Genomic DNA, 23,717 nt, shown 5'->3' with positions numbered 1-23,717 from the left:
GTTGATGCCAGTTCATTGGGTATATTCAAGAGGGAGTTAGATATGGCCCTTATGGCTAAGGGGATCAAGGGGTATGGAGAGAAAGCAGGAAAGGGGTACTGAGGGAATGATCAGCCATGATCTGATCAATGGCGGTGCAGGCTCGAAGGGCCGAATGATCTACTCCTGCACCTATTTTCTATGTTTCTATGATTCTAAGTGGCGAGTTATGTCGTCGAGCTAAGAAGCCTTGCTGGACATTGCGAATTTGAAGGACATTTGGAGCACATGCTCAGAGACTTTTTCATGCTTGGCATTGGCCACGAAACTACACTTCGCAAACTTTTGACTGCAGAGACCCCAACCTTGAGTAAGGCCGTAGCAATAGCCCAGGTGTTCATTGCCACCAGTGACAAGACTAAGCAAATCTCTCAGCACACAAGGGCTGCTACAAGTACTGTGAACAAAGTGATGTTATTTTCGAATTGCAATGTACAGGGCAGGTCACACATGCTTGCAGTGGCATGTCCACAGATGTCTCAGAGTCCACCATCAAGGGTGATGAATGCAAGGCCATTAACACCTTGTTGGCGCTGCGTGAGTGATCAGCGTTTCCATTCATGCCGATTCAAAGGGTTAACTTGCAAGGGCTCAGGAACAATGGGACACATCCAGCGTATGTGCAGGCGAGCTGCTAATCCTGTTAAACTTGCAAACCACCATGTTGCAGAGGAGGACAGATCCACGGAGGATCACGACAAACCAGAGCCTCAGACCGAGGAGGCAGAGGTACATGGGGTGCACGCATTCACCACGAATTGTCCCCCAATAATGCTGAATGTTGAACTAAGTGGACTCCCGGTGTCAATGGAACTGGACACGGGCGCAAGCCAGTCCATCAAGGGCAAAAAGACTTTCGAAAGATTCTGGTACAGTAAGGTCTCAAGGCCAGTCTTAACTCCAATTCGTACGAAACTAAAACTAAAACTTACACGAAAGAACTGATTCCCGTAATCAGCAGTTCTACTGTAAAAATCTCCTACGATGGAGCGGTGCACAAGCTATCACTCTAGGTGGTACCAGGCGATGGTCCCACGCTGCTCGGCAGGAGCTAGCTGGGAAAGATACGCTGGAACTGGGACGACATCTGAGCGCTATCGCCCGCTGACGATACTTCATGCGCCAGGTCTTAAACACATTTCCTTCGTTGTTCGAACCAGGCATCGGGAAATTCCAAGGAGCAAAAGTGCAGATCCACCTAATTTCGGGGGCGTGACCCATCCATCACAAGGCGAGAGCAGTTCCATACATGATGAGAGAATGGGTAGAGATCGAAGTACACCTGCTGCAAAGAGAGGGCATCATTTCACCGATCGAGTTCAATGAGTGGGCCAGCCCGATCATTGCTGTCCTCAAGGGAAATGCCGTCATAAGAATCTGTGGCGATTACAAAGTAACTATCAATCATTTCTCCCTGCAGTACCAATACCCATTACCAAAGGCCGACGACCTCTTTATAACTCTGGCAGGAGGAAAGACTTTCACGAAGCTAAATCTGACTTCAGCCTACATGACGCAGGAACTGGAGGAATCATCGAAGGGCCTCACCTGCATTAACACGCACAAAGCTCTTTTTATTTATAACAGATGCCCGTTTAGAATTCGATCAGCGGTGGCGATATTCCAGAGAAACATGGAAAGCTTACTGAAGTCAGTCCTGCACACTGTGGTCTTCCAGGACGACATCTTGGTCACAGGTCGGAACACAGTCGAGCATCTGCAGAACCTGGAGGAGGTACTTAGTCGACTCAACTGCGTGGAACTCAGCTTAAAATGCTGGAAGTGTGTTTTCCTGGCGCCTGAAGTGGAGTTCTTGGGAAGGAGGATTGCGGCGGACAGCATCAGGCCCACCAACGCGAAGACAGAGGGAATCGAGAATGCACCGAAGCCACAGAATGTTTCTGGGACTCCTGAACTATTTTGGTAACTTCTTACTGGGTCTCAGCACACTGTTAGAACCACTGCATGTCTTATTACGAAAAGGGGATGAATGGGTTTGGGGCAAAAGCCAAGAAAATGCCTTTGTAAAAGCGAGAAAATTGTTATGCTCAAACAAATTGCTTGTATTGTATGATCCATATAAGCATTTGGTACTAGCATGTGATGCGTTATCTTATGGCGTCGGGTGTGTATTGCAACAAGCTAATGATTTCGGGAAACTGCAACCAGTTGCTTATGCATCCAGGAATCTGTTTAAGGGTGAGAGAGCCTACAGCATGATTGAGAAAGATGAGTTAGCATGTGTCTATGGGGTAAAGAAAATGCATCAAGACCTGTTTGGGCTAAAATTCGAATGGGAAACTGACCGTAAGCCACTCATATCCGTGTTTTCCGAGAGTAAAAGGATAAATACCAACGCATCGGCCCGCATCCAGAGATGGGCGCTCACGTTGTCTGTGTACAACTATGCCATCTGCCATAGGCCAAGCACAGAAAACTGCGCCAATGCTTTCAGTAGGCTGCCATTGACCACCACGGGGGTAGAAATGCCGCAGCCCGCAGATTTAGCCATAGTTATGGAAGCATTTGAGAGTGAGCAATCATCTGTCACTGCCCGGCTGATCAAAACCTGGATGAGCCAAGACTCCTTATTATCCCTAGTCAAAAGCTGTGTGCTTCACGGCAGCTGGTCCAGTGTCCCAGTGGAAATGCAGGAAGAGATAAAGCTGTTCCAGCGGCGCAAAGATGAAATATCTATCCAGGCAGACTGCCTTCTGTGGGGCAATCGTGTAGTGGTTCCCAAGAAGAGCAGAGACACATTCATCAATGACCTCCACAGTACACACCCAGGCATAGAAGCATAGAAACATAGAAACTAGGTGTAGGAGTAGGCCATTCGTCCCGTTGAGCCTGCACCACCATTCAATATGATCAGGGCTGATCATTCACCTCAGTACCCCTTTCCCGCTTTCTCTCCATACCCCATGATCCCTTTAGCTGTAAGGCATCAACGACTCACTGCGGCAGGGAATTCCACAGGTTAACAACTCTCTGAGTGAAGAAGTTCCTCCTGATCTCAGTCCTAAATGGCCTACCCCTTATCCTAAAACTGTGTCCCCTGGTTCTGGACTTCCCCAACATTGGGTACATTCTTCCCGCATCTAAACTGTCCTGTCCCGTCAGAATCTTATACGTTTCTATGAGATCCCCTCTCATCCTTCTAAACTTCAGAGTATAAAGGCCCAGTTGATCCAGTCTCTCCTCATATGTCAGTCCAGCCATCCCTGGAATCAGTCTGGTGAACCATCGCTGCACTCCCTCAATAGCAAGAATGTCCTTCCTCAGATTAGGAGATCAAAACTGAACACAATATTCCAGGTGAGGCCTCAATTGCAATAAGACCTCCCTGCTCCTATACTCAAATTCCCTAACTATGAAGGCCAACATGCCATTTGCCTTCTTCACTGCCTGCTGTACCTACATGCCACCTTTCAATGACTGATGAACCATGACACCCAGGTCTCGTTGTACCTCCCCTTTTCCTAATCTGCCACCATTCAGATATTATTCTGCCAACGTGTTTTTGCCACCAAAGTGGATAACCTCACATTTATCCACATTATGCTGCATCTGCCATGCATTTGCCCACTCACCTAACCTGTCCAAGTCACCCTGCAGCCTCTTAGCATCTTCCTCACAGCTCACACCACCACCCAGTTTAGTGTCATCTGCAAACCTGGAGATTTTACACTCAATTCCTTTGTTAGTTCACCCTGATCTACATGAACAGGTAGAGAGCAGGTGGCTTCAACAAAGTACATACCATGATAGTGCAAATGTGTCACGCGAAATTGAAATCAATGATCCTATATTTGTATTGAATTATGGACAAGGTCACAAGTGGCTTCCCGGCACTGTCATGGCCAAAGAGGGGAACATGGTGTTTCGGGTCAAACTTTCAAATGGACTCATTCACCGGAAACACTTGGACCAAATCAAACTCAGATTTACGGATTATCCTGAGCAACCCACCTTGGACCCTGCCTTCTTTGATCCACCAACATATACAACAGTGGCAACCGGCACCACAATTGACCACGAAGCAGAACCCATCATCCACAGCAACCCAGCAGAATCCAACACATCAGGCAGCTCAGCAAGACAGCTGTACAGTAGCCCAGCGAGTGCCCAACAAATGATCCAATAATACCAACTTTCACACCCGATCAAACAGGGCAAGAAGGGCCCCAGATCGACTCACATTGTAAATAGTTACACTATTGACTTTGAGTGGGGGGGGGGGGAAATGTTGTTCTATATGTAAACTTGTATTTACTCTGTACAGCCACCAAAGGGCACATCCCCTGGAGTTCCAACGGATCCCACAATCTCTTGGGAGCACAGGTATTTAAGGAGGCCTCACAGGTTGGAGAGGCACTCTGGAGACCTGCAATAAAAGACTACAGTCACACTTTACTTTGAGCTCACAGTGTTCAGTCTGACTCTTTCTCCATACATAACAGAGAGGTTCTTTGTTTGGCAGCACAGCTAAAAATCCAAGATAAATGTCAAGCACACGGTTGACATTGCCAGTGTCCAGATGGCTGCACCTATGGGAATAATAGGGCATTTGAGTGAGTTGCATCATGATCGAGAGTCTTTTGGAGTGTATGTGGTGCAGCTCGAAATGTTTTTCACTGCAAATAGCATCATCAAAGTCCCCAATGATGAAAATGGTACTGAGTGGTGTTCGAAAGAAAACAAGCTATTTTCTTGACTGAAGCAGGCCCCGAGGTTTATGAAACCCTGAAAAATGTGCTTGTTCCACACAAGTCAAAGGACACATCACTGATGGAGATTCAAATCAAGTTAGAACAGCACTACAATCCTGAGCCTCTGGAAATTGCTGAACGTTATCGTTTTGGAACACAAGATCAATTACATGATGAGAGTCTCAGTGAATACATTGTAGCTTTAAAAAAGCTATCCATCACTGTCATTTCGGAAACTTTCAGGACCGAGCATTGCATGACCTCTTTGTTTTTGGGATGAAAAATGAAGAAAGTTGTTGACAACCCCTAACTTGACTTTTGATTTAGCTTGTCAGACAGCTATGTCGATGGGTATGGCCGACCAATATTCCTGAGAATTTTGTGCCATTTCCAGTCATCAGACAACTGAGGTGAATCACCTGCATGTTAAAAGTAAAAGGCAGTTGGGACCCAAGGACTCAACAACACACCAAGGTAATAGAGCATTGAAGTCATGCTATCAGTGCCTGGGACAACACGTTGCTCAAAGTTGTCCATATCTGAAGGCAGAGTGTGTTTTCTGCAAGAAAACGGCATCTTGAAAGGCATGCTGACTTTAGAGTAAACAATCTTTCAATGCTATAAATAGATATCGTCAGAGGCTACATAGCCTTGAAGAGAAGTAGCAGGATGAGGACGTTTTGGAGATACACGTCATCAAGAACACGACGGTATCCATCAACGATTCACGATGTGTCGTCATCCAAGTAGACGTTGCTGGAATGAGAATACCCATAGAAATTGACACTGGTGCATCCATGAGTGTAGTACCGGAATCGCTATATCTCGACAAGTTGAATGATTTTCCACTGGAGAAGTCAAAGTTAGAGCTAGGAGGCTACTCAGGGGAGCAAATCTCCGTGATAGGATGTATCATCATACTGGTGAAATACAAGAGTCAGTTTAAGAGCATGCCTCTCTTAGTAATGGCTGGAGACAAGCCTCCCTTAATAGATAGAAATTGGTTGGGATCACTGAAGCTGGATTGGAATGAGATTTTTCGTATTGAAACAAAATTTTCATCAAAAGATGACATCATCAAGCAATATCTGAAGATGTTCCATGAAACAGGCAGTCCGATCCAAAATTTCAAGGTGAGTGTCAGGGTACAGAAGGACTCTAGATCAGTTTACTGCAAGCCATGTACCTTAACACGTACCTCCCACAATCAAGGAGAAGGTTGAGCAAGAACTCAAAAGACTAGCATCTGAGATTATCTCTAAGGTAGATCTAATTAAATGGGCTACATCCATTGTTGTTGTACCTAAGTCAGATGGTAAATCTGATGCTATGTCCAGGTTGCCATCCCCATCACAAGCTACACCAAGTAGGGAAGAAATGTTCAATGTTATACATTAATGAACTGTCAGTCACAGCTGAAGAGATTGGTAGAGCAACCAAACCGTGACCCAGTTATGAAAGAGGGATATGATTAGATTGCAAATGGCTGGCGAAACCAGATATCAGAGAAAGATATTCATCCATACTTTGTTTGTAGAAATGAATTGTCAGTGGATAAATATTGTATCATGTGGGGTGCAAGAGTGGTTATTCCAAATAAGTTCAGGTCCAAATTGTTGGGAGATCTTCATGAACAGTACCTGGGAATGTGCTTGACGCAGTTACTGACAGTGGCCAGCTCTAAATAAACATATAGAGTACATCGCTAGTCAGTACACAACATATTAATCGGTAAGCAAGAAACCACCATCAGTACCATTACAGCCATGGCAATGGCAGCCCAAGGGGGGGCAAAGGTTACATGTAAATGTTGTTGAGCCAGAAGGACAACAATTGTTCATTGTGATTGATAGACATTCGAACTGGGTAGAGGTGTTTCCGATGTGGAAAATAACAACAAGTAAAACAATAGACAATTTCCAAAGATTGTTTTCTTCATATGGCCTCCCAGAAGAAATTGTGTCTGATAATGGGCTGCAACTTTGTTCAGAAGAATTTTCACAGTTCATGAGCATAAATGGTGTGAAACTTATCAAGATTCCACCATATCACCCTGCTTTAAATGGTGCAGCAGAGTGCAGAGTACAAATTGTAAAACATGCCCTCATCAAGCAAATGTTGGATACAAATCCAAAGAAATGGCTGTTGTCGTTGAATCACAAACTAGCAAATTTTCTAATTACTTATTGTAATACTCCTGATACAACTACTGGTAGAACACCAGCAGAGTTGTTTCTCAAATGACAGCCATGAACAAGGTTCTCGTTGTTGAAGCCAAACTTAGCACATTCAGTAGAAGAGAAACAATGAAGACAGAAACAGAATCATGATAGAGGTAGAGTAAGAAAGAGAAGTATGAAATTGAATCAGAAGGTTAGAGTGAAGAACCATCACCATAAATGTTTAAAGTGGTTATCAGGAAGAATAGTGAAGATATGTGGCCCTCACACATATTTGGTCAAGATGTGTGATCATGGACAGGTTAGGTTTGTTCACATTGATCATATTTTACCTACAGATGTGGAAGGAGTTGAAAGTGGAATGATTTGATTATTTCTGATGAGTCAGATAGCCTTGTTACAACTAGAGTACCAGTAGCAACTCCTCCATCAAATGTACTAGAAACAAGTCCAAGGGAAAGTCAGAATTTAAGTCAGAGTCTGTCAGACAAACAGTCTGAAGTTGTAGACAGTCAACATGTAGATCAAGGGCTACCCTTGGAGAAAAGCTCTCTTCAGGCTCAGCCTAGAATGAGTCTAAGTTCGACACCAAGTTTGGAAAGTTCAGTTCGAGAGCAAAGGAATCCTCTTCGAAACAGAAAAATAGTGGTTAAGTTTGATTTGTAAATATTGCAAAATATGTCCATATCTTTTGTTGTATACAACCATGCAAGTTGTGTACAATGATTATTTGTTATGATTACTTCTTCATTAAAGAGGGAGAAGTGTAATATAGAGCTCCACCTAGTGGGTACTGCTCAACGTACTGGACTATTGTGGTAATGCAACTGCTGCTGTAAAGACAATAAAAACATCATGTGACAATGGTCACCTGACAAGTTCCTTTGGAGCCAACTTGTGTCTGTGTATTTCTGATGTCGTAAGGAATAAATCATGGTCATAACGGTGGCAGACCTCAGAACCAACCTTCTCTCCCGCAATGCAACTGTGAGGATTCTTGCATAGGAAGGAAATCTATCGGAGCTGAGTTCCACTTCACATTACAGCCTTTCCTGCCACCCATCACAGCATTGGAATTTCTCCCCTGTGTGCTTTGCATAATAATATTTAAGGTAAAAATTCACCACCAGAGAAATCTAAAGTGAGGTCTTTGTCATAATTCTTGCATTCATCTATTATTAATACCAAATGTTTATCCAGTGATGCATTTATTGTTTATTTTCTGTAATATTGGAACGCTTACATTTTTACAGTATACAAGGCTTTTTAGACTATTCTTCTTCTGGATTGGATGTTGTTTCTCTTTCTTGGTATCAATATTTATGATGCAATTGATGCCAGCTCTTTCTTTTCATTTCACCAATCTTCCTTCTCTACCACTTTGGGATGTTCTACATTGTGTATATAGGCCTCTTGTTTCTTCTTTTGTCCTGGAAAATTATCATCATCTTGCCAATAAAAAAGCTTTCAGACCTGGCTGTGTACAGTTTCCAGCCTTGCAGACTATATTGTCTGCTTCATGTCTGCTTTCTGTAAGATTGTATTTATCTTGTCATGTTTTCATTTAAGAGCCCTGGTGAGATGCCAGCCACATATGGATCCTCACGCCTCAGGTATCCCATTCTTTGACTGCTTTCAAAATGTCCTGTTATCTTTCGAAAGTTATATCAAAAGGAGCTGCAAAGACCTTTTTATCTCTCATTCTTAGCGTTGGAGAGGAGCAGGGCTACATGTGATGATCACAGTGTCAAAACGCAGAGTCAAACTAAACATCTCCGTCAGCGGAGATTTTCCATCGTATCCTTCTGTCTCAACCATTTGGAACTTCTACTTCTGTCAGCAACATTTTTATGTTTCTTTCAAATCTTTTATTTGACAGTTTTTCAATAATTGTTTTAGTTTTGTTACACACCCTGAATAGTTTTGACAGTATTTCATTGTTAGAGATGGACAGTGATTGATTGATTTAGATCAGGTTCAAGAAGAATTTTGCCCTCGCCCATCCAGGCGTGTCCGTGACATTGCTGGAAGAACTGTGCATTCCTAAATTTAAGCCACAGCAGCAGTTTCTAAAATTGACAAGTCATCATAATAAATATGCACTCAGTTAATTTGTTACAATCAAACACGCTTAGAGTACCAAAGTCATTCATGAAGTAACATTGCAAAAACAGGCTGGTTACTTGGCAATCAGCAACGCAGATGGAGACCAATTTTCCTCTTGTAAGTTAACATCTGGGGAAAATTGGGTGGGGAAGGAGGGGAGATGTGCACGCCCTAAATGGAGCTTGCACACTATTCTGTCCATTCATTTAAATGGATGGAAAATTATGGGGGCTTCATTCTGACCATGCAGTCCTCCCTGACTGATTTTCCTCGGTACGCTCTGACCAGGCTATCGCTGCTGAGCTACGGGTGGGTTTGGTGGGAGGGGAGGGTTGATGGCAGGGGTAGTAATCTGGGATTAATTTTAGGAGATTCCTGCGCATTAACTCTGACCAGTTCTTTGTGACAATTCCCTGATCTCCACTCAAGTGGGAAATTGAGGAATAGAATTGGAAGCAGATTTGCAATTACAGGACTATATGTAGGGAAGTCTACAGTTAAGAGCAATGGGGAAACTCTTCCTCCACTATATGTTGAATTGCATCTATGGCTCCTTTAAGAAGCTCTCTTTCATCTGACGATCATACTACAGCCTTTTGCAATGCTGGTTCCTGTCATTTGGTTGTGCAGTGCATGAGGTGCAAACTCAGCGATGGAAATTCAGTTGTGCCTCATTTGGGGCGGTAACCCAGGTGGAGCAGTAATTTTATCGGTATGAAAAAGTTTGCGCCCTCTGCCCAGAAATTTGTCAGATTCTGCCGATGAGTTGGCAGGGGTGCTAAATCAGCCTTTGCACACCAGAACTGGGGGGACCATAACAAAAGTTTGGCTGGTAAATTTGGCGGAGCTATTGCGCATGCGCAGAACACCATGTCAGACCTCGGGAACAGCCAAGTCTTAAAGACGTGGCATCTGAAGTTCACGCATGTACAGTTCAAGATCCACAGGGTCTTCAGAGCGTGAGAATGGAAGAGCAAGGAGGACACCAGCTTTCTACCCTCTTCTCACTCACCGCCCTTGCCTTGCTGGAGGCAATGGCAAGTCATTGGAGTGCCCTCCAGTTTGGAGGGGGATGAATGCCAGCGCCTTGGGATTTGAGAAGGCTCTGGAGGGAGGTGGTAGAGCATGTTACAGCCTGGAACGCAGTGCCAACAACAGTGATCCAATGACGCAATACTTTCAACAGCCTTACTATGGTGGTCACCTTCCAATGCTTTCATGTTACCCTCAGTGTCGCACACAATGTAATCAGTTTGCACTACCGACTGCTCCTCTATGTGTTCCAGGCCATGTTCCTCATTGCTGAAGCCAACCTGAGACCTCTCCATCATCTCACTAGACATGCCCTACCCATCCAAACATCTCTCATCTTCGACCTCCATACTCAGCCTGATTGAATCTACCAGCACCTTTCAGCTTTTCATATGTGGTCCCAACCCTGAGCTTCATGTAGTTGCTTGTGCCCTAGAGCCACCGTTCACACATCCACTGTGCGATGCCATGCAGCATGAAATGCCGATATGCACACTTCACTATCTTAGTTGCGAGCACCCTATTGCAGACATATGTGGCACACCAGCACTTTTGGCTTTTGTCATTGCAGGACAAACGCGTACGCAATCTGTGTGAGCTGCATCATCGTGGAGAGGGCTAGCCCTACCTGACCGACCATGAGGAGCGAGTGTGTAGCTTCATGGGCGCTGCAGTCATGGCGTAGGAGGGCGGGGAGGCAGAGACGAGTGAATAAGATGGCCATTCTGCTTGAGTCATCTTAGCCTTGAGGCCACATACCTTGCAAGATGTAGCAACCAAAATAATGATGCCCCCTCCTTCTTGCCTTCCTGCCCCCTCCCCAGCTGATAACGACACTCATGTTGCTTTGTGCTGACAGATGATGAGCCAGAAGAGCGGCAGACTGCCCGTCAGCAGATTTCTTCAGACAACGGGCAAGATAAGGAGGAGGAGCTGGAGAGCAGTGTGCCAGGACAGGTCGAGACGTCCACATTTGGATTGAGTGGGGAGAGCCATCTTCCCGGGGTTGGCTGAACCCAAGGCTACTGACCCCAGTGGCCTGCAGCAACTGCCAGCACGAGGGGAGGCAAGGGGGATGGCTCTCCAGAGGGTAAGTTGGTCCAAGACTCCTGCTCACAGACAGGCAGATGAGGACCTGGAATTTGGAGGCTATATCCAGGGAGTCAATGCAGATGCACTGCGAGCTAATGGGTGCATTGGCGAAGATCCCGCCGAGTGTTGATGCACATGCGGTTGAATGTGGCGGAGGCTGCATCAACCTTGGCATTTGTGGGTCGAGAGCCCGTCGAGCCCATCCATAAGGGATTGCAATGGATGCTCGATGCCACAAATGACCATGAGATCCAAGACATGATGGCACAGGCCATGGCTGACATGGCAGTAGCCATTCTGCCATGTCGTCAGTGCGTGCTGACATCAACGCGCTGTGTGTTCTGATGCAGGGTTAAATTGATGCCACTCAAGCTGTGGCTGGATGAACTCTGGAACATCCATGATGCTGAGATTGATGCGAATAGCATATTTAGTAAGTTGGTCTTACCGCAGGTAAAGAGTACACAGCCAGATAGGGGATTGGTGACCAACAGGAAGAGCAATGCAAGGACGGTAGTGCAGGGATATCCCCCTGCAAAACAGATACACCGCTTTGGGTACTGTTGGGGGGGATGACTCATCAGGGGAGGGCAGCAGCAGCCAAGTTCATGGCACCATGGGTTGCTCTGCTGCACAGGCAGGCAGGAAAAAGAGTGGAAGAGCTATAGTGATAGGGGATTCAATTGTAAGGGGAATAGATAAACGTTTCTGCGGCCACAACCGAGAATCCAGGATGGTATGTTCCCTCCTTGGTGCAAGAGTCATGGATGTCTCGGAGCGGGTGCAGGGCATTCTGAAAAGGGAGGGTGAACAGCCAGTTGTCGTGGTGCATATAGGTACCAACAATATAGGTAAAAATGGGATGAGGTCCTATGAGATGAAATTAGGGAGCTAGGAGCTAAATTAAAAAGTAGGACCTCAAAAGTAGTAATCTCAGGATTGCTACCAGTGCCTCGTGCTAATCAGAGTAGGAATCGCAGGATAGCTCAGGTGAATACGTGGCTTGAGGAGTGGTGCAGAGGGGAGGGATTCAAATTCCTGGGACATTGGAACCGGAATATTCTGGGGGAGGTGGGACCAGTACAAACCGGACAATCTGCACCTAGGCATGACTGGAACCAATGTCCTAGGGGGAGTCTTTGCTAGTGCTGTTGGGAAGGAGTTAAACTAATATTGCAGAGGGATGGGAACCTATGCAGGGAGACAGAGGGAAGTAGACTGGGGGCAGAAGCAAAAGATAGAAAGAAAAAAAGTGAAAGTGGAGGGCAGAGAAACCTAAGGCAAAAAGCAAAAAGGTCCACATTACAGCAAAATTCTAAAGGGGCAAAGTGTGTTAGAGTTGACGGCACAAATCATTACAAATGGGTATGATTTGGTGGCCATTACAGAAACGTGGTTGCAGGGTGGCCAAGACTGGGAATTAAAGATACAGGGGTATCTGACAATTCGGAAAGATAGACAAGAAGGGAAAGGAGGTGGGGTAGCTCTGTTAATAAAGGATGATATCAGGGCAGTTGTGAGAGACGATATTGGCTCTAATGAACAAAATGTTGAATCATTGTGGGTGGAGATTAGAGATAGTAAGGGGAAAAAGTCACTGATGGGCGTAGTTTATAGATCCCCAAATAATAACTTCACGGGGGGGCAGGCAATAATCAAGGGAATAATGGAGGCATGTGAAAAAGGAACGGCACTAATCATGGAGGATTTTAACCTACATATCGATTGGTCAAATCAAATCGCATGGGGCAGCCTTGAGTAGGAATTCATAGAATGCATACGGGATTGTTTCTTAGAACAGTATGTTACAGAACCTACAAGGGAGCAAGCTATCTTAGATCTGGTCGTGTGTAATGAGACAGGAATAATAAACGATCTCCTAGTAAAAGATCCTCTCGGAATGAGTGATCACAGTATGGTTGAATTTGTAATACAGATTGAGGGTGAGGAAGTAGTGTCTCAAACGAGCGTACTATGCTTAAACAAAGGGGACTAGAGTGGGATGAGGACAGAGTTGGCTAAAGTAGACTGGGAACACAGACTAAACGGTGGCACAATTGAGGAACAGTGGAGGACTTTTAAGGAGCTCTTTCAGAGTGCTCAACATAAATATATTCCAGTGAAAAAGAAGGGCGGTAAGAGAAGGGATAACCAGCCGTGGATAACCGAGAAAATAAAGGAGAGTATCAAATTAAAAACCAATGCGTATAAGGTGGCCAAGGTTAGTGGGTAACGAGAAGTTTGGGAAAATTTTAAACAACAGCAAAGAATGACTAAGAAAGCAATAAAGAAATGAAAGATAGATCACAAAAATAAACTTGCGCAAAACATAAAAACAGATAGTAAAAGCTTTTACCGATATATAAAACGGAAAAGAGTGACTAAAGTAAATGTTGGTCCCTTAGAAGATGAGAAGGGGGCTTTAATAATGGGAAATGTGGAAATGGCTGAGACCTTAAACAATTATTTTGCTTCGGTCTTCACAGTGGAAGACACAAAATCCATGCAAAAAATTGCTGGTCATGGGAATGTGGGAAGGGAGGATCTTGAGATAATCACTATCACTAGTGGGGTAGTGCTGGACAGGCTAATGGGACTCAAGGTAGACAAGTCCCCTAGTCCAGATGAAATGCATCCCAGGGTATTAAAAGAGATGGCGGAAGTTATAGCAGATGCATTCGTTAAAATCTACCAAAATTCTCTGGACTCTGGGGAGGTACCAACGGATTGGAAAGCAGCTAATGTAACGCCTCTGTTTAAAAAAGGGGGCAGACAAAAGGCAGGTAACTATAGGCCAGTTCGTTTAATATCTCTAGTGGGAAAAATGCTTGAAGCTATCATGAAGGAAGAAATAGTGGGACATCTAGATAGGAATAGTGCAATCAAGCAGATGCAACATGTATTCATGAAGGAGAAATCATGTTTAACTAATTTACTGGAATTCTTTGAGGATATAACGAGCATGGTGGATAGAGACGTACCGATGGATGTGGTATATTTAGATTTCCAAAACGCATTCGATAAGGTGCCACACAAAAGGTTACTGCAGAAGATAAAGGTACTCGGAGTCAGAGGAAATGTATTAGCATGGATCGAGAATTGCCTGGCTAACAGAAAGCAGAGTGTCGGGATAAATGGGTCCTTTTCGGGTTGGAAATCGGTGATTAGTGGTGTGCCACAGGGATCGGTGCTGGGACCACAACTGTTTACAATATACATAGATGACCTGGAATAGTGGACAGAGTGTAGTGCAACAAAATTTGCAGATGACACAAAGATTAGTGGGAAAGCGGGTTGTGCAGAGGACACAGAGAGGTTGCAAAGAGATTTGGATAGGTTAAGCGAATGGGCTAAGGTTTGGCAGATGGAATACAATGTTTGAAAATGTGAGGACATCCACCTTGGGAAAATAAAACAGTAAAAGGGAATATTATTTGAATGGGGAGAAATTACAACATACTGCGGTGCAGAGGAACCTGGGGGTCCTTGTGCATGAATCCCAAATAGTTAGTTTGCAGTTGCAGCAGATAATCAGGAAGGCAAGTGCAATGTTGGCCTTCATTGCGAGAGGGATGGAGTACAAAAGCAGGGAGGTCCTGCTGCAACTGTACAGGGTATTGGTGAGGCCGCACCTGGAGTACTGCGTGCAGTTTTGGTCACCTTACTTAAGGAAGGATATACTAGCCTTGGAGCAGGTACTGAGACGATTCACTAGGCTGATTCCGGAGATGAGGGGGCTACCTTATGATGATAGATTGAATAGACTGGGTCTTTACTCGTTGGAGTTCAGAAGGATGAAGGGTGATCTTATAGAAACATTTAAAATAATGAAAGCGTTAGACAAGATGGAGGCAGAGAGGTTGTTTCCACTGGTCGGGGAGACTAGAACTAGGGGGCACAGCCTCAAAATATGGGGGAGTCAATTTAAAACTGAATTGGGAAGGAATTTCTTCTCCCAGAGGGTTGTAAATCTGTGGAATTCTCTGCCCAAGGAAGCAGTTCAGGCTAGCTCATTGAATGTATTCAAATCACAGATAGATAGATTTTTAACCAATAAGGGAATTAAGGGTTACGGGGAGCGGGTGGGTAAGTGGAGCTGAGTCCACGGCCAGATCAGCCATGATCTTTTTGAATGGCGGAGCAGGCTCGAGGGGCGAGATGGCCTATTCCTGTTCCTAATTCTTATGTTCTTATATTCTTATCTTCTTATGTAATACAAGCCTGAAGGCTCTGTGCCTCAATTCAAGGAGTATTCGGAATAAGGTGGACTAATTAACTGCGCAGATAGCAGTTAATGGGTATAATGTAATTGGCATCACGGAGACATGGCTCCAGGGTGACCAAGGCTGGGAACACAACATCCAGAGGTATTGAACATTTAGGAAGGATAGACAGAAAGGAAAAATAGGTGGGTGGCATTGCTGCTTAAAGAGGAAATTAATGCAGTAGCAAGAAAGGACATTAGCTTGGATGATGTAGAATCGGTATGGGTGGAGTACCAATGGGCAGAAAACGTTAGTGGGAGTTGTGTACTAACCACCAAACAGTAGTAGTAAGGTTGGGGACAGCATCAAACAAGAAATTAGGGGTGCGTGCATTAAAGGTACAGCAGTTATCATGGGTGATTTTAATCTACATATTGATTGGGCTAACCAAACTGGTAGCAATGCGGTGGAGGAGGATTTCCTGGAGTGTATTAGGGATGGTTTTCCAGACCAATATGTCGAGGAACCAACTCGGGAGCTGGCCATCCTAGACTGGGTGATGTGTAATGAGAAAGGACTAATTAGCAATCTTGTTGTGCGAGACCCCTTGGGGAAGAGTGACCATAACATGGTAGAATTCTTTATTAAGATGGAGATGACACAGTTAATTCAGAAACTAGAGTCCTAAACTTAAGGAAAGGTAACTTCGATGGTTTGTGGCATGAATTGGCTAGGATAGACTGGCAAATGATATTTAAAGGGTTGACGGTGGATAGGCAATGGCAAACATTTAAAGATCACATGGATGAACTTCAGCAATTGTACATCCCTGCCTGGAGTTAAAATAAAACTGGGAAGGTGGCTCAACCATGGCTAACAAGGGAAATGAAGGATAGTGTTAAATCCAATGAAGAGGCATATAAATTGGCCATAAAAAGCAGCAAACCTGAGGACTGGGAGAAATTTAGAATTCAGCAGAGGAGGACAAAGGGTTTAATTAAGAGCGGGAAAATAGAGTAGGAGAAGAAGCTAGCCGGGAATATAAAAACTGACTGCAAAAGCTTCTTTAGATATGTGAAGACAAACGTAGGTCCCTTGCAGTCCGATTCAGGTGATTTTATAATGGGGAACAAAGAAATGGCAGACCAATTGAACAAATACTTTGGTTCTGTCTTCACGAAGGAAGACACAAATAACCTTCCGGAAGTACTAGGGGACCGAGGGTCGAGTGAGAAGGAGGAACTGAAGGATATCCTTATTAGGTGGGAAATTCTGTTCAGGAAATTGATGGGATTGAAGGCCGATAAATCCCCGGGGCCTGATAGTCTGCATACCAAAGTACTTATGGAAGTGGCCCTAGAAATAGTGGATGCATTGATGATCATTTTCCAACAGTCTATCGATTCTGGATCAGTTCATATGGACTGGAGGGTAGCTAATGTAACACCACTTTTTAAAAAGGGAGGGAGAGAGAAAACAGGTAATTATAGACCAGCTAGCCTGACATCAGTAGTGGGGAAAATGTTGGAATCAATTATTAAGGATGAAATAGCAGCGCAGTGGATGTGGTGTACTTGGACTTTCAAAAGGCTTTTGACAAGGTCCCACACAAGAGATTGGTGTGCAAAATCAAAGCACATGGTATTGGGGGTAATATACTGACGTGGATAGAGAACTGGTTGGCAGACAGGAAGCAGAAAGTCGGGATAAACGGGTGATTTTCAGAATGGCAGGCAATGACTAGTGGAGTGCCTCAGGGCTCAGTGCTGGGACCCCAGCTCTTTACAATATACATCAATGATTTAGATGAAGGAATTGAGTGTAATATCTCCAAGTTTGTAGATGGCACTAAATTGGGTGGCGGTGTGAGCTGTGAGAGGGACGCTAATAGGCTGCAGGTTGACTTGGACAGGTTAGGTGAGTGGGCAAATGAATGGTAGATGTAGTATAATGTGGATAAATGTGAGGTTATCCACTTTGGTGGCAAAAATACGAAGGCAGAATATTTTCTGAATGGCGGCAGATTAGGAAAAGGGGAGGTGCAACGAGACCTGTGTGTCATGGTTCATCAGTCATTGATGAACCATGGCACACAGGTACAGCAGGCGGTGAAGAAGGCAAATGGTAAGTTGGCCTTCAGAGCTAGGGAATTTGACTATAGGAGCAGGAAGTCTTACTGCAGTTGTACAGGGCCTTGGTGAGGCCTCACCTGGAATATTATGTTCAGTTTTGGTCTCCTAATCCGAGGAAGCACGTTTTTGCAATTGAGGGAGTGCAGCGAAGGTTCACCAGACTGATTCCCGGGATGGCTGGACTGATATATGAGGAGAGATTGGATCAACTGGGCCTTTATACATTGGAGTTGAGAAGAATGAGAGGGGATCTCATAGAAACATACAAGATTCTGACGGGATGGGACAGGTTAGATGCAGGTAGAATGTTCCCGATGTTGGGGAAGTCCCAAACCAGGGGACACATTCTTAGGATAAGGGGTAGGCCATTTAGGACTGAGATGAGGAGAAACTTCTTCACTCAGAGAGTTGTTAACCTGTGGAATTCCCTGCCGCAGAGAGTTGTTGATGCCAGTTCATTGGATATATTCAAGAGGGAGTTAGATATGGCCCTTATGGCTAAGGGAATCAAGGGATATGGAGAGAAAGCAGGAAAGGGGTACTGAGGGAATGATCAGCGATGATCTTATTGAATGTTGGTGCAGGCTCGAAGGGCCGAATGGCTTACTCCTGCATCTATTTTCTATGTTTCTATGTTTCTGTGACTGCTGCCATTGTGTCTGGGGCCCCATCAGTCCAACAGGGAGGTAATGGTGCAGAAGTAGGCCAGCAATCTGTGCTGTATAAGATTGCTCTGGATGCTGAGGCTCTGCCCCGGGGGAATGGCAGGTCATCGTTCCAGATGGAACATAATGTCCTTCCTCAGGAGGAAATCATTCGGTCTCCCAACGCTGCCACTTCCACCTTTGCACCTGCCGCGATCTTATTGAATGGTGGTGCAGGCTCGAAGGGACGAATGGCCTACTCCTGCACCTATTTTCTATGTTTCTGTTTCTATTCTGAGCTGCATACCTCAGCACACTCTATTTAAGCGCAGTGCTTCATTATGAGCAGACGCCGAATAGCCCTGCCGCCGACAACATTGGCAGGCTGCTTCTTCCGTTGTTGCTGCTGGTCGTTGCCTTCTCGCTGGACATTCAGGGCTTTGGCAGGCTCCTGTTTCTCCTCCTCCTATTCCTCATCCTCTTGAAGTGGGCCTGCGATCTCCACTGGCAAGACCTGGGTCCTCATGATGGCCAAGTTGTGCAGCATGCAGCACACCACAATAAATAGTGAGACCTGTTGAGGGGAGTATTGAAGGCTGCCTCCAGAGCAGTCCAGGCATCGGAATCACTGCTTCAGCAGCCCTATAGTCTGCTCTCTGATATTTTGGGTGGCAGCATGGCCCTTATTGCAGCGTTCCTCCGGCTCTGTGGTGGGGTTGCGGAGGGGGGTCATTAGCCAGATGGCCAGGCCGTATCTCTTGTCCCCGAGCAGCCAGCCTCAGCCTTGCCATGGTGGCTGAAACATTCAAGACACAGTGCTCTCCCGCAGATTAATGGCATCATGTGCACTTTCAGGATAGCGAACATTGACTGCGAGGATGTGCTGTGTGTGGTCACACACCAACTGCACGTTTATGAGTGGTATCCCTTTCAGTTTCTGAATATCTCTGCATTGGTACTCACAAGGCCACATGCGTACAGTCAATTGCTCCCTGCACCCTCGGGAAACCAACTGTCCTGGCAAATCCCCATAAGCATTCTTCCTGTTTCTCCCTGTTAATCGGGAAGGTAATGAAGTCCATTTGATGTGTGTAGAGTGCCTGTGTGATGTCGAGGATTCAGCGATATGCTGCGAATTGTGTGACACAGCATATGTCCCTTGATGCAGCCTGGAAGGAGCCGGAGGCATAGAAGGTGAGTGCCACTGTGACCTTCACTGCGACGGGCAGCGCAGTCCTGGTGCCGATGTGAGGCTGAAGGTCTTCCTGCAGGAGGTGGCACATCTCTGTAACAATCTCCTTTCGGAAGCACAGCTTTCTGACACACTGCTCCTCGGACAGGTCCAGGTATGAGCGTTGACACCAGTAAAATCATGGTGGGGTAAGGCCTCCTGCCCCGACGTCTAGGGGCTCTCTTCCTTTGGCCGCCGACATGGCCAACAGCCCTTCTCTCTTCATAGCGCCTTGCTAGAACATGTAGAATGCAATGCTGGTGAACAAGTAATGCCCCCATTAAAGTTTGAGAAGTAAGATTCTCTCAAGCTGAACTGGTATGTGTGTCTGCCGCTGCAAACTCGGAGGCTCACATCCATGCTGTGTGTAAATGTTGCACTGACTGTGACCTCTGAGGGAAGCGTTTCCTCAGCCCTTTAAGTCGCCACCAGTTAATGACTCTGCAAGCCTGTACCGACTGTTTTTCAAGATGTTGTTCTTGGTGGGCGTTAAATGAGCTGCCCGTACTTAATTTTCTGAGGGGGGTGGAAGCGTGCACGTTGCACCAGGAATACATCATGATCGGAGTGATCATCAGCAGTCAGGTGCTACTGGTTTGTGCCCCCATTGAGCCTCTAATGAATTTTCGGTCATGACACTAAATGGTCGGCAACCTCTTACGCTCCCATTATTGCCCACTCTGTCAACTAACTGAGGCATTAGGCAACCGAAAATCTCTCTGCTGACTCCAAGGGATGCCAAACCTGCCCCAAATGTAGAGTTGGGACTTTGGCATTTTGAGGTGGGCACACCTTGGCCTGGATTTCTGGTTCGGTTTTGTCCCGGAGGGGCGGTAAATGGTGTTTCTAGGCGTAATGACGGGCGTCCAGCTTTTACCACCTGGCTGTCAAATTTGACTCATGGTTTGCGGTGGCGCAAAAACTTACTGCCCCACCCTTTAGTTTCACTGAGATCATGACGTCAATCGTCGTGCAATGCTCCGCTACCGCCCCGGATGCAAAATTCGGCCCTAACTCCTCATTTAACGCCCGTCCCAGGTAAGGCCTGAAAAACCAGGCATTCCCAGGGTGCAGCAGGTGGTATTGACACATATTTAAATGGAGGGATGACCCTCCTACATCGCAGGTTTCATTGACTACAACAATTGCGTACATCACGCTGCGTGAAGCTCCGACTTGCAAATTTGACTTTTATCTGCCATTGCAGTGCCCTTACAATTTCAGTGAGAGAATTTAATGGGGGTATTACTAGTTTTCCAGTGTATCATCCTCATGCTATTGCCAGGCGGTTTCTGGAGAAGAGGGCTTACTCCCCACGGCTTTACTGGCACCAACGTTCATACCTGCTCTTTGAGAAGCAGTGTGTGAGAAGGCTGCGCTTGCGAAAGGAAGTGCTGACAGAAGTATGCAATCTCCTATAGGCAGACCGATGCCTGGATCGCTCTAGAGGCAGCCTTCAATACTTCCCTCAACAGGTATCTGAATTCATTGTGGTGTGCTGCATGTTAAAAAAACATGAGGCCATCATGAGGGGCCAGGCATTGCCAGTGAGATTGCAGGCCCACCTCAGGAGGAGGACGATGAAGAGGAGGCTGGTGAGGCCCCCATTGGATAGCCACACCATCCACAGGGGAGGCAGTGTGGAGATGGTGCCAGACCAAGAGTCACATTTTGCCAGCTCATAATGGACTGGTTTACCTAAATGGAAGAAACTGAGGGGTGGAGCTAATACTGGACATGCTATAGAAACATAGAAACATAGAAAATAGGTGCAGGAGTAGGCCATTTGGCCCTTTGAGCCTGCACCACCATTCAATATGATCATGGTTGATCATGCATTTCAGTACCCCATTTCTGCTTTCTCTCCATACCCCTTGATCCCTTTAGCCGTGAGGGCCACATCTAACTCCCTTTTGAATACATCTAACGAACTGGTCCCAACAACTTTCTGCGGTAGAGAATTCCTCATGCCCAAAACTCTCTGAGTGAAGAAGTTTCTCCTCATCTCGGTCCTAAATGGCTTACCCCTTATTCTTAGATTGTGACCCCTGGTTCTGGACTTCCCAACATCGGGAACATTCTTCCTGAATCTTACCTGTCCAATCCTGTCAGAATTTTATATGTTTGTATGAGATCCCCTCTCATTCTTCTAAATTCCATTGAATACAAGCCTAGTCGATCCAGTCTTTCTTCATATGTCAGTCCTGTCATCCCGGGAATCAGTCTGGTGAACCTTCGCTGCACTCCCTCAATAGCAAGAATGTCTTTCCTCAGATTAGTAGACCAAAACTGTACACAATATTCAAGGTCTGCCCCCATAAAAGCACATCTCCGGTAAACAGTGGAATGATACACAAGACACCTATGGCAAAGGATGATTCATAAATTTTATTGTAACAAAGTAACAAAAACTTCCCCCAACAAAATAAAACCCTACAATATACAATGTTATGTTGCAGGGCACTGAGCAACAATGAAGTTCCTTAAATCAACAAAACTTTTTTAACGCAGTGATTTTCGGCTGGGGCACAAAAACTGTGTAACACCTGATTTTGCACCTTCCATCATTGAACCTCATTTTATGCCGAATTTTGCAGACGAGGGCGCAAACTTTTTCCAGGCAGTATCAGGATCGCCCCGCCACCATTACCGCCCCGAAATCTCAAAAGCTGAAAATCCAGCCCCTTGTCTCCAGGATCATTTCTCACTTTAGGGTCTTTAGAAGCTCCATGACATGTGTCAGTCATGGTCATTGGTTGCAGGACTTTAAAGACTGGAAATAATGGATGTGAAATTGATAAGGCTCTGCAATGCGAGATATGCCCGTGCCTATTCAGAAAGCGCAAGCAACACGTCAATTTGGTACTGTCTGCTAACTATTATAGTGCATGGCCTAGTGACTCACGCACTGCTGACAGGCTGTGCGCTCAGCAGGGGGCGAAAGATCATGTTGCTGGAGTGAGGATGGCTTTAGTTAAAGGAAGCCTGCTCCTTTTCAAGGCAGTCTCTAGCTTTCAAAGCTGAACTGCCTTCGAGAAACATGTGTTTTAAAGTCTGCAGCACTAGACAGTTGGCAGTTCTGAAAGTTGAACTGCTGCCAGCAAAAAAAAATCTTTTAGAACTAGGTAATCTCTAGCTCATAAAGCTGAACTACCTTCTTCACATAAAACAAATACTAGAAGTGCTTCAGCACAAACACAAATGGCTCAACAGGCCAGGGAAAGGACACCCAGGGTCTCTGATGCAGCACCCCAGCTTTGTGCATGGGGTCAACACTGGAAGTAAGGTCCTCTACCAATAGGGGGCCAGAAGGGCACCCAGAAGGAACAATGTGGGACCAGATTGCAGAGGCCATCACTGCCAGCCGTGTCACACCCAGGATCTGGCGCAAGTGCCTAAAAAGACGTTTCATGACCTCAGACAAGTGGTCAAAGTCAGTGAATGCATCCTCCTGTCAAGCTGTCTCCTACCAACTGCACCACTAGCCTCACATACAGTTCAATCCACAATCACCCCCGCCCCGCCCCACCCAATCACTCACCTACCTACAATCACTACCAAACACGAGGTACACCTCACATTGCAAGCTTCACCTCATGCCCTTGGAGGAGACGGTGCTAGCCATTCTTGGCACAGAATGGCTCCGCCCTTGGCCAGTGGCGGGGCTGAAAGAATACAAATTACTGGTATCCTCATATGTTATCCTCCTTCTCACATCCCACTTCCCCCTCATTCCACAATTTCTTCTGATGTACAAGCAGCATATCTTGCTTTACCCCGTCACCTCACGACAACCTTACACTTGTGCCTTCCTCATTTCACACATCCAAAAAATCCAGCCGGCCCAGCCAGTGGGAGATCAAGAAGAGGGAGAGGAGAGTAAAGAAGAAACACTGTCACTCGGTTTCACACTCCTAGCCATCTTTCAGGCCATCTGTAGTAGCCCCCGCGGAAAGTCAGCAGCCTTCCACCAGCCATGCTGCAGCCAATTGGGTAGCACTTCATGACATCACTAGGATAGAGCAAGACACACCCAAGACAGTCACTAAGGGAAAGCACAAGGGTGATTAGTTAAGTTTTGACCTAACTTTGGATGCATATATGGATAACGTTGGGTTGGAAAATTTGCTTTGTGGTGGCTTTTATTTCAGCGTGTGGCCAAGATGAAGCTGTGATGGTCAGTAACAGAGGGAAGGTAAGGTGTGGGACTAATGTTGAAAGGGGAATTGGATAGTGCTCATTGGTACCGCAGGTGGATGATTCGATCCCGGATGTCCTGGTCAGAAAGAGGTTGCCTTCTTTCTTGCGCTTCCTCCTCTTCTGCTTTTTCCTCTTCTGCTTTCT

Source organism: Pristiophorus japonicus, chromosome 2 (genome assembly GCF_044704955.1).
Source record: "Pristiophorus japonicus isolate sPriJap1 chromosome 2, sPriJap1.hap1, whole genome shotgun sequence".
Taxonomy (NCBI): domain Eukaryota; kingdom Metazoa; phylum Chordata; class Chondrichthyes; family Pristiophoridae; genus Pristiophorus; species Pristiophorus japonicus.
Note: the sequence above shows the minus strand (reverse complement) of the source record.